Source organism: Mus pahari, chromosome X (assembly GCF_900095145.1).
Source record: "Mus pahari chromosome X, PAHARI_EIJ_v1.1, whole genome shotgun sequence".
Lineage (NCBI taxonomy): Eukaryota > Metazoa > Chordata > Mammalia > Rodentia > Muridae > Mus > Mus pahari.
In genome coordinates this window covers 40,941,319-40,952,884 of record NC_034613.1, presented here as the reverse complement: position 1 = coordinate 40,952,884, position 11,566 = coordinate 40,941,319, and positions in this window count along the sequence as shown.

Here is an 11,566-nt window from a genome sequence, read left to right as displayed (position 1 = left end):
TGAATTTATGAAATTCCTGGGCAAATGGATGGATCTGGAGGATATCATCCTGAGTGAGGAACCCAATCACAAAAGAAGTCACCTGATATGCACTTGCTGATAAGTGGATATTAGCCCAGAAACCTAGAGTATCCAAGGTACAATTTGTAAAACTCATGAAACTCAAGAATGAAGACCAAAGTGTGGCTATTTCATGCCTTCTTAGAAGGGGGAACAAAATACCCATAGAAGGAGATACAGAGACAAAGTTCAGAGCTGAGACTGAAGGAAGGACCAACCAGATACTGTCCCACCTGGGGATCCATCCCATAAACCACCACCAAACACAGACACTATTGTATATACCAACAACGTTTTGCTGACAGGACCCTGATAGAGCTGTCTCCTGTTAGGCTATGCCAATGGCTGGCAAATATAGAAGTGGATTCCCACAGTTACCTATTGGATGGAATACAGTGTCCCCAATGAAGGAGTTAGCGAAAGTATCCTTGGAGCTGTAGGGATCTGCAGCACTACTGGAGAAATGACACTGTGTACTAACCAGTACCTCCAGAGCACATATCTTTAGCTGCATATGTAGCTAGTTGGCCATCCGTGGGAGTAGAGGCCCTTGGTCTTGCGAAGATTCTAGGCCCCTATATAGGGGACTGCCAGGGCCAGGAAGTGGTAGTGGGTGGGTTGGGGAGCAGGGGGAGGGGGAGTTTTTTATTATTATTACTTTATTTACATTTCAAATGCTATCCCGAAAGTTCCCTATACCCCACCCCCGCCCCTGCTCCCCTACCCACCCACTCCCACTACTTGGCCCTGGCCTTCCCCTGTGGGAGGGGGAGTTTATAGGGCATTTTTTGAGAGGAAACTGGGAAAGGGGATAACATTTGAAATATAAATGAAGAAAACATCTAATAAAAAATCTAAAAAATTCTCCTCTCAAACCTCTAGAGTATCCCAAAGTTCAAATCACCGTCAGCAACAAAGTCTCTTGCATATTCCTACTAGGATGGCCCATTAAGCCACGCTTAAACATTCCACAGCTTTCCAAATCTAAAGTACCCAAATCCATATTCTCCCAAACAAAACCTTGGTCAGGACTGTCACAGCCATACTCTACTCCTGGTACCAACTTCTGTCTCAGGGCTTTACTGTTGTGAACAAACACCAACACCAAGGCAACTCTTGTAAGTTCAATTGGGGCTTGCTTACAGGTTCAGAGTTTTATTCCATTATCAAAGTGGGAGAATGGCAGCATCCAGACAGGCATGGTGGTGTAGGAGCTGAGAGTTATACAACTTCATCTGAGGGCTGCTAGGAGAAGACTCAAGATTTAACATGTTTTAAGTAAATTCAAAGGGTTACTGCAGTTCAAACTTGTTTTCTAAATCTCTAAGAGTTGGTGTGATTTAGGTCTAAGAAAAATAATTGAATATGCTAGTGGGTAGCCTCTGTCTTTAGCGCTAGTAGATCTCTACAAATTGTTTTCTAAATTCTCGATTTAGAGTGGACAAGGCGGTTGCAGCACATCCCTTTACTCCCACCATCCAGGAACAAAACTCAGATGTAGCTTCTAATTGGTATATTTTCACACTAAAGAAATCATATAGCATAATTGTAGATTATTATAAAAACCTTCTACATGGTTAGTAGAAAGTCAGCTAGCTTCCAATGAGGACAGGAACAAACATTTGCTTTTGAGACTGCTGGCAAGCTTATCTCTTTACATGCAACCTTGATCAATATTCAATCAGATGATATCCTAATTATGGATATCATATTTATTGGTGAATTGGCAAGTGGGAATTCTACATAAAGCAATAAGGAGTCCACCATAATTTTTTTTTGCCTGTTGGCTTCTCCTGCCAACACTTTCCATATATGGAGAATAAATATTCTCTCTTTGAGAAACAAATGAGGAAATTTTACAAGGCATGGAGACCATTATTTTCAGCCATTGCCAACCACCCTGTAGTAATAAGGGTGCCCCTTAGAATGGTGGATTGAGTCTGTTTAAAGGCTTAGCCATAGAAGCAAAGGTATCACAGTTGAACTGGTACCTATCGGAATTTTATTTTGACCAAGATGAGGCAGCAAAGAATTCTATGCTTTCCTGCACTGATAAAATAGCCAAGTTGCCTAAACTACTTACCCATCCCTCAAAAGAGGCACATGTTGACCGTTGGGGACCTACTGAATGGTCACAACATTTGCTAACTCATGCTTTACTGATAGTTCCTCTATGACTGATGGAAACTAAACTAATGGAAAGTGGTAGCCTATAGGCCTGGGGGATGGAATGGTCAGTACTGAGGAAGGAACCACAAAACCAGTGCACCATTATTGGGTATAAGAGAAAAAACTTGGAAAGCAAAAGGAAAATCTCTATTTTCTCCAATTTATGCTGCATGTACAATGGTCATGTACAATATGATCATCCGTGGGACCATGAAAGTCAGCTTGCTTTCTGTTCAAGTGAGATTTACTCTGGAGACCCAGTAGAAAACTCTACAAGGGATGGAACAGTGAGCCACGTTCCCAGTCACAAGTGCCTGACACCATGGAGTCCCCAACTCCATAATCTTGTGACTATCAGTCACGTAGACAATGTCCCAAGCTCCTGGAATTCTGGCTAGACTCCACCCTCACAGTTACCTGACTATAGTCAGTTATGCTCCTCCCCACAGTTACCATCTCTTGCTTATCGAGACCCACAGTGTTGGAGCAGCAGAGCAGGCTTTCTTCTAAAGAGCTGTGTCTAACCTCCCACCGGAAGGCCTTCCTGCACTCCAGCCACAGACAAGACCAAGGGCTCTAGCCCGCATGGGAACCACCCAGTGCCCCCTTTCTCCCTTCCCTCTTCTCCCTTTGGCCCAGGGGTTGACTGAGCTTCCCCGCAGGGCCATCACTTCATTCTCCTCTCTTCTGAGACATACAGCAATGTCTGGGATGTCCAAGACTGAGAGCCTGTCATCTCTGGCCTCCGTGAGGCTCAGAGACCTCAGACTGCTCCCTTTCCATCCCCAGCGGACTGAGGTTCCACATTCTGTGGCTTCCCACAGCCAGATGCACATATGGGGCCACGTCCACGGCAGTCCCCCACATCTCCCTGCCCAAAGCACTGGAACTCTGGAGGGACACGGGTTCTCTCCCACCCCCTTTATTCTCCCATGCCCACTGCCCCACAATCATCAAAATTGAAAACCACTAAACTGTAGATAAATGGCAAAGATAATCTAGTTGTAGGAGTTGTGAATGGAAATCAAAACTTAGAAAAGACATCAAATTATACATAGCTCATAGAGGCAAGCCATAAAAAACGTCTGAAAAACTGTAATAGTGGAAAAATTACCATCATTATTAACTAAGATTAGCATATTAAAATTTGCCAAGGAACAAATTCAGAAAAAAATAAGCAAGAATAATAGATTACACATTTGGAAAAACTTGAAAGTTTACACCTAGCACTAAAAAATAAGGGGCAAGGGAGATCCAAAGTCAACCAAAACAGCCCTATGAGAGTAAGTATTAAAAGGAATCCATAGCCAGGTGGGGATTCACACCTTTAATCCCAGCACTTGAGAGGCACAGGCTTTTAATCCCAACACTTGGGAGGCAGAGGCAGGCACATAGGATTACAATGATTTAAATTTAAAAGCCTTTTGCCAATGGCAGGCTGAGATTCAAAGTAAATGTCCTTTGTGATCTAAAATATATACACTTAAACCTTTAATTTATATATAAAGGAAAGCAGAATATAGGTATACTTATCCACACATATTAAGGTATATTTAGCTTCAAATTTTCAAAGGAATTTTAAGTTTCAGTTGAAATACAACATTTTTTTTCTGTTGCCAAAAACCATTTTGCCCTAGGAAAAATGAATCTGGCCCAAAAAGGATGCTCCCCTCCCCCACCCTATTTAGGGTTGGGGCAGGCTTTTGCTTTTATCTTTCCAGAAGAATAATAGTATCTAACTAAGTAATCCAGAGATCATCGGACAAGTGAAACATTTGGAGAAAAAGGATGGATCATCAAGAGAAAATGTCTCAACAAATTGGCCAAATGCCCATTTCCAACTTCTCTCTGTAGCCCTCTATAGACATGAATGGTCTTTATGTGGTCCCAATTCAATTAAATATTAATGCTGGCTTAGGGGTTGTAGCATAGCTCTCTTCTTCAAACCCACACATGCTTGTTAAAGGAAAATCCAAAATCTTCTTCTCATATCAGAAGAGCCACCTGGTATGGTATAAATATTATCTCAAAATCTGTAAGATGCGAATATAAACTTTCTTTCATGATACTAGTAGTCATACAAATAATAACTCTAGAAATAAACTTCATCTGGCTTCCTGTATGTGCTTTCAGGTTTGAGTTTGAATCAGGTAACTAGGACAACTTAGAACTTAGTATAAAGGATAAACTTAATAGATTGTGGTCCTCAAATCTTTCAAAGATCAGCTGTATATGCCATTTAAATGTTTATGTTTGTTATAATAAACTATGACCATTCCTAACAGTAACCTTTGAGGTCTCCAAGAAGATGGTGGGGCCTTGCAACAAGGAATTTACCTGAATTGTGGTAACACTAACCACTGGTATTAACTGCCCCACACATCTGATGGCAGAAGCAGTGCAAACACTAGACACCTTTGGGTTGACTACTGTGTTCTACCTAGCCAGGATTGCCGCTAAGCTGACAAACACCACCCAAAGATTAGTTTCAAAGTACAAGCTGCTCAGGATATTCTAATTGATGAGTTCATATGAGACTGAGAGAAATATTTTACAGAACTTTGAACTTAAAAATACAGGAAGACTGCCAAGTACAGCCAAGCTGTACATTGTAGAAAATTTGGTAGGAATGGCTTCATTATTTTAAATAGTTTTACTGTGTTAGATTTAAAACCTTTCCTTTTTATTTCGACAAAAGGGGGAAATGTAGAATATTTGATCACATTGCGAACTCTGAGATTGTGTTATTTACTAGAAAACCCTGTTTTTAGTTGTGGTGTGGCTCAGTTTTAGCACACATCTTTAATCCATGTGCCTTCGGTTTGAATTTTATAAACAGGGTTAAATAAAGTCAGCTATAGGTAAATAGGTGAGACAAGCAACAAGTTGACAGAAATTGAACCTAAGACTGTTAAGGAAAAAACAGAGAAAGTAAGGGGGGATGAGGAGGATGGATAGTGAGATGCACATGAAGTACAAGGGAGGGACATTCGGTTTGAAGGAGGTTTTTTGAGATGGCAAGAAAAAGTAGTATTTGTTCCGGGACCTTGGCTAAGAATGAAGGTCAGCTGGATTCTTTCTCTGCCTCTCTGAGCTGAAATGAAGTTTTCCTTTGGTTCTTCATGACTCATCATATACTCATCAAGTTGATGAGAACATGAAATGAGGTTATATAAGAATAAAGGAGTCATAAAATAGGATTGTTGCCATACCAACAAAATAATATTTTAGTTCAAGTCATACCATAAGGTTAGAAGAGGCCAAAGCAGATTGTGTTTGATAGAAAATTTCCCTCTGACAGAGCCTGAAATGTAAATGGGACTACTGAACAGAAGTTGTTATGCTGCTGATTCTGTCATTTTTTGGACAAAGCAGGTATTTTAGAACAAGTAGTTTCAAAAATGTAGAGGCTATGTCTTCATCATTAAGGTGCTATTCTGTAGCATGGTGCTTTTCACAGATGAAGAATAAAAAATTATTTTAGAACAAGATATAGAAATTTGCAACCAAAACTAAGTATGTATGACATACTTAAGGACATTTGCTATATGAAAATATCATTTGGCAAACTATGATTTACAATCCATATAAAAATACAAAAACAGGATAGTAGAACATATGTTACATGAAAGAACATGAAAAAATACTATGAGCTTAAAGATTAAGCAGGGATGGAAACATGGACTTAAGGAAACGGAAGGTTTAATCAAAACTAAGTATAAAGAAGCTGTCTGAAACCTCACTTTTGCATAAATTAACTTAAAATATACACCTTTAAAATGAGTTTAAATGTAAGTACCAAATATTTTATCTTAGTTCAGGTTTCTATTGCTTGAAGAGACACCATGACTAAGGCAACTCTTATAAGGACATTTATTTGGGGCTGGATTAAGGTTCACAGGTTCAGTCAATTATCAAGGTGGGAAACATGGCAGCATCCACACAGACATGGTGCTAGGAAAGGAACTGAGAATATTACATCTGCATCCACAGGCATTCAGGAGAAGACTGTCTTCTTGGTGGCTGGGGGGGGGGTCTCAAAGTCCATCCCCACAGTGACATACCTACTCCAACAAGGCCACATCAACATCAACAAAGCCATACTTCCTAACAGTGTCACTCCCTGGGCCAAGCATATTCAAATCACCACAATTCTTTAACAATTTTGTTCTTGTGGGTTACTAAGTGACAAAGTTCGTATTGGTCACAGGTTATCTTGCTATAAGTAATCAGTCAGAGAATCTTAAAGTGCACCATTGCTTTTGGCTTCGTGATGTAAGTACTTAAGACATTATTGTTAAAGACACTATATATTTTGCTTGCAGGGCACAGAGAAATCAGTCTTGAAGTAATCAGAAAACACTCCCTGCTGCTAGCTTTCATAGTGAAGTAAGTTGCTATGCAGGTTGCTGTGGAAAAAAAGCAACCAATGGTCTTATCCAGCTTGCATGCTACAACATTGACCCATCAGGCAAGATATGTCCACTGGACCAATAGCTGCAAAACATTTTATAGGATGAATAAATCACTCTTCTCACTGAATTTGAACTCTAATCCATGGGAAGGAATTTATACCTGATTTTATAAATATGGTCAACACTCATTGATAGGGATTTCATAGACCCTAGGAGAGAATTTATTGTTATTGTTTTGATAAATGGTAACTGACTTCTAAATATTTGTTTATATGCACAGATTTGAGCTGCTACCAACATTGATTAGGGAAACTTATTTCAATGGGTAGAGGTTAATTCAAAGATGTATTGTAAAAGTAACTTTTATTCCCCTAATTGTGATCTCAAAGGCTTACTACCATTCCTAGCTCTTTCTGAACTTTGGCCATCTGGATCAACTCACCTGTTCTAACTTAAACTCGTCTACAAACAGATTGATTCAATTTGGCATTTCTCGGCTTCTCGAAGAATTGTTCTGCTTGGCCTCAAATTAACTCTGGCAATTTGTTCTAATTTTCAGACTTCTCATTCAGTGGCTTCAACTGCCTCTGCTGACGTGCACTGAACTTTTTGAACCCATGAGCAAACTCAACTCCACTGCACTGCATTCAGTAAACTGACTCACAATCGATGCAACTCCACTGTATTGAATTCAACTAAATGAATGGAACTGATTGAATTGAACAGAATTCAACTGTAGTCAACAGAATTGACTGACTAGAATTCAGATATCTGCATGCTTCTGTCTCTTAAATGCTGGGATTAAAGGTGTGTACCAGCATGTCTGCACCTACTGCACCTAAGCTTTTTTTTTTTAATCTGGAATTTACTCTGTACCAAGCTGGCCTTGAACTCAGAGATTCTCCTGCCTCTGCCTCTTAAGTGCTGGGACTAAAGATATGTGCCAAGGTCATGTCTGTATTCCAGCCAGAGCAGTCATGTTGCTGGATTAAAATTCCTCTACAAGGCATTACCATTCAAAGTGCAAAAATAAAGTGATTATTAGTGTTTAGGTATATGTGGTATATCTCAATCAGTACCCCAATCCAAGGCTTAGGGAACATAGTGGAAGAGGATGCAGGAAGAATGCAGGAGTTGGAGGCTAGGAAAGAGTGTTGTGAAATGCTCTTCTCTGAATATGGCATGTCTATTGAACTCATAAACTCACAGCAAAAGTTTACTTACACAAGATATGCATAAGATTTAAAAATTCCAGAAAGAAGAGAGGAGGGGCTCCTGAGGCCCCACCCCTACTCAAGGAGCTGTCAGCAATTGATGACTACTGGGAAAGAGGGAGAGTGGCCATTGAAATATTGTCACTGGACACACACATACACATGCAGCTTGCTAATTTTAATTTAATAAACTATACCATGTTGTGTTTTATTCACATTATTTTTATTATTCACACTGCTTTGAATGGTCTTCACTGTATGTTTTGGTTTTTCATTTCCCCTGCAGATTCCCCTTGAGACTTTCTTACAGTATTGGTGTACTGATAATTAACTCATTCAGCTTTAATTTTTGCTGATGATGTCTTAATTTCTCTTTCCCCATTCAAGGCAGTATTTCTAGATATTGAACAAGGGGCCTTTAAAATATAGTGAGTGGATTAATCAATTTATCATCAGAAATGTCAAAGTTCTAAATAAAAACCATAAACTTGGCTTAAATTCTGGAAGACATATTAAGTATATTTTTTGAAAATTTTAATCAAATTAATAATTTTTAAATTTACATGTCAATTTCATCTTTCCCTCTCTCTTCTCCCAATCTTCCCTTCTGAACTTTCCCCACCCATTCTCCAGTCCTCCCTTTCTCCTCAGAAAAGAGCAGTGTTGCGAACAAAATAAAATAAAGGGGGGCCCAGGGGTCCCTGCGGAGAAGTTGGGAGAAAAAAAATGCCCGTGCCCTACTGGAGTTTCTCTATTCTTTGGTCAGTCGGGTGTGGGAAGGCTGCCTCCTATCCAATCCGCTCATCCCTGGGTGGGCATTCTTCTATCCTATTCTTCAGGGGGTGGCCAAGGGGCAGCCCTGCCTGGGACCCCCCCTCATGTGCTACTTTGCTAAAGCCACCAGGGTTGCGGGAAAGAGGGAATAGGGGAGACATTCCCAACACTGACCAGAGTGCACGCGGGCCTTGATGGAGCAGAGAAGAGACACTATGGTTTAAGAGCTTTATTATAGAAATGCAGGGAGAAAGAGAGAAGGGGGAGAGGGGGGGAAGGCTAGAGAGAAAGAGAGGGAAAGAAGAGAGGAGAGAAGACAAAGAGAAAGGGAAGAGGAGAGAGAAGAGAGAAAGGTAGAAGAACAAAGGAGTAAGAGGGTAAGAGTGAGAGTAAGAGAGTGTGGTGGGGCTGAACACCCCTTTTTATGGTCTTCACTGTTGCTAGGTAACTGGGAAGGAGTTTAGCCTGAAGGTCAGAAGCTTGGGCCATTGCTTGCGTGACTACTGACCATGCTTCTCTTGTGGGAGCTGTGGGAGCTGGTACTTTAGGCAGGGGCCAAAGTTCCAGGAGCATGAGGGAACGCCTACCATGCCATGTAGGTGAGTTATGACCATTGGGGTTCAGATCTCAGCTCGACTGGATACCAGCCTGCAATTCCCCACAGAGCAGGACTCCCATGGGCCTTGACATACCAAGTTGCATTAGGACTAGGCACATCTTCTATTGAGACTAGACAAGGCAACCCAGTTAGGTGAAAGGATCCCAAGGCAGGCAACAGAGTCAGATACAGTCTCTGCTCCCATACCACATGAAGAACGAGCTGCACAACTGTTACATATGTGCAGAGGGCCTAGGTCTGTCCCATGCATGCTTTCTGGTTGGCAGTTCAGTTTCCCTGGGCCCCTATGGGCCCAGGTTTGTTGACTCTGTAGGTTTTCTTGTTGTGTCCTTGACTTCTTTGGCTCCTTCAATCCTTCCTCCCCCTCTTCCATAGGATTCTTCAAGCTCCACCTAATGTTTAACTATGGCTCTCTGTATCTGTTTCCATCCGTTGCTGGGTGAAGCTACTCAGAGGACAGTTATGCTAGGTGCCTGTCTGCAGTTCCAGTTGTGGGCTCTCTCTCATCTTAAGGATCTCAAGATGGGCCAGTCATTGTTTGACCATTCTTTGATTTAAACACCATATTTAACCCTTGGTCTCTTGTAGGCAGCACAAAATTGTGAGCCTAAGTTTTTTGTGGCTGGGTTGGTGTTCCAGTCCTTTCATTGGAACTCTTTTCTGGTTACAAGAGATGGTATTTTCAGGTTCCATCACTCCTTTATCTTTCTTCTGCTCTCTAAAAAAAAATACCAAAAATTAAAAGTTCAATAAGACAAAAAAAACCCAAAACAAAAAGTACACAATACATTCAAATTCACACACATCTACATACAGGCACACACACAAATACACACATACACACACAGAGACAAAAAGAAAATGAAAATGAAAACTTTTATATTTTGAGCGGATAAACCAAGCAGCAGACCAGGCCATGGTGTTCCATGTGGGAGATGTTTATTATGTGGGAATGGGGAAGTGGGTAGAAGGGTAGAGAAGAGGAGAGAGAGAGAGAAAGAGGGGGGAGAGAAGAGGAGGAGAAGAGAAGAAAGAGAGGAGGGGTGGCTTCCTATTTTATACAGAAAATGAAGTCACACCAGTGAGGGCAGGAACTGAGCCAAGTGCATTGTGGGATAGAAGGTCATTGTCCTGGCAACGCAGGTCAGGGGTCACATGGTTCCTGGTGCTAACATTCCTCCTTTCTAGTTATTATAAAAGAAGGGGAGAAAAATGACCTTTCCCATCAGAGGAGAGGAGTCCACCTGGGAGGGTTCTAAGTGCCTGAGCTGGTAAGAGAGCCATCTTTGCTCTGGTGCATTTCTGGGGAGCGGGCAGCCTACAGAAGTAACACAGCTGCTGCTACAGACTCCTTTTCTGGCTCCAGATATCTGGCATCTTTCCCCGCCAGAGGAGATGTGTCTGCCTGGGAGGGTTCTCACTGCCTGAGCTGGTAAGAGAGCCCTCTTTGCTCTGGGCGGCCCTCAGAAACAACACAGCTTCTGGGACAGACCCCTTTTCTGGCTCCAGACATCCAGCACTTTTCCCAGCAGAGGTGAGGTGTCCGCCCCGGAGGGTTCTCCCTTCCTGAGCTGGAAAGAGAGCCATCTTTGCTCTTGTGAGTTGCTGGTTAGAGGGCAGCCTGCAGAAGCAACACAGCTTCTGGGAAAGATCCCATTTCTGACTCCAGACATATGGGCACCTTCCCCGCCAGAGGAGAGGTGTCTGCCCAGAAGGGCTCTCACTGCCTGAGCTGGTAAGGGAGCCTTCTTTGTTCCGATTCACCTGGGCTCCAGTCTGCACTGGTGAGAATGTGGACCTCAGAAGCTACATAGCTTTGGGACAGACAGAAGCAACCTACCTTCTGGGACAGACCCTGTTTCGGGCTGCAGACATTTGGGCACCTTCCTCACCAGAGAAAAGGTGGCCACCTGTGAGGGCTCTGTCTGCCAGAGCAGGTGAAAGAGTCATATTGTGTCCAGGGTCTCTCGGTGTCTAGTCTGTGCAGGTGAGTATGTAAACGGCAGAGGCAATACATCTTCTGGGACAGGCCCTGTTTGGGCCTACATCTTCAGTCAGGAGGCAGATCTGAACACCAGGCCACTGTGTACCTTCCCTGCTAGAGGAGAGCTTGCCTGCAGAGAGTAATCTGACCACTGAGACTCAGGAGAGAGCTGGACTCCAAAGACTGCTGACAGAGGCTAACAGAATCACAGGAGGAACAATCTCCAATGAGAAACAACTATAACAACTAACTCCAGAGATCACCAGATGGCGAAAGGCAAACATAGGAACCTTACTAACAGAAACTAAGACCACTCACCATCATCAGAACC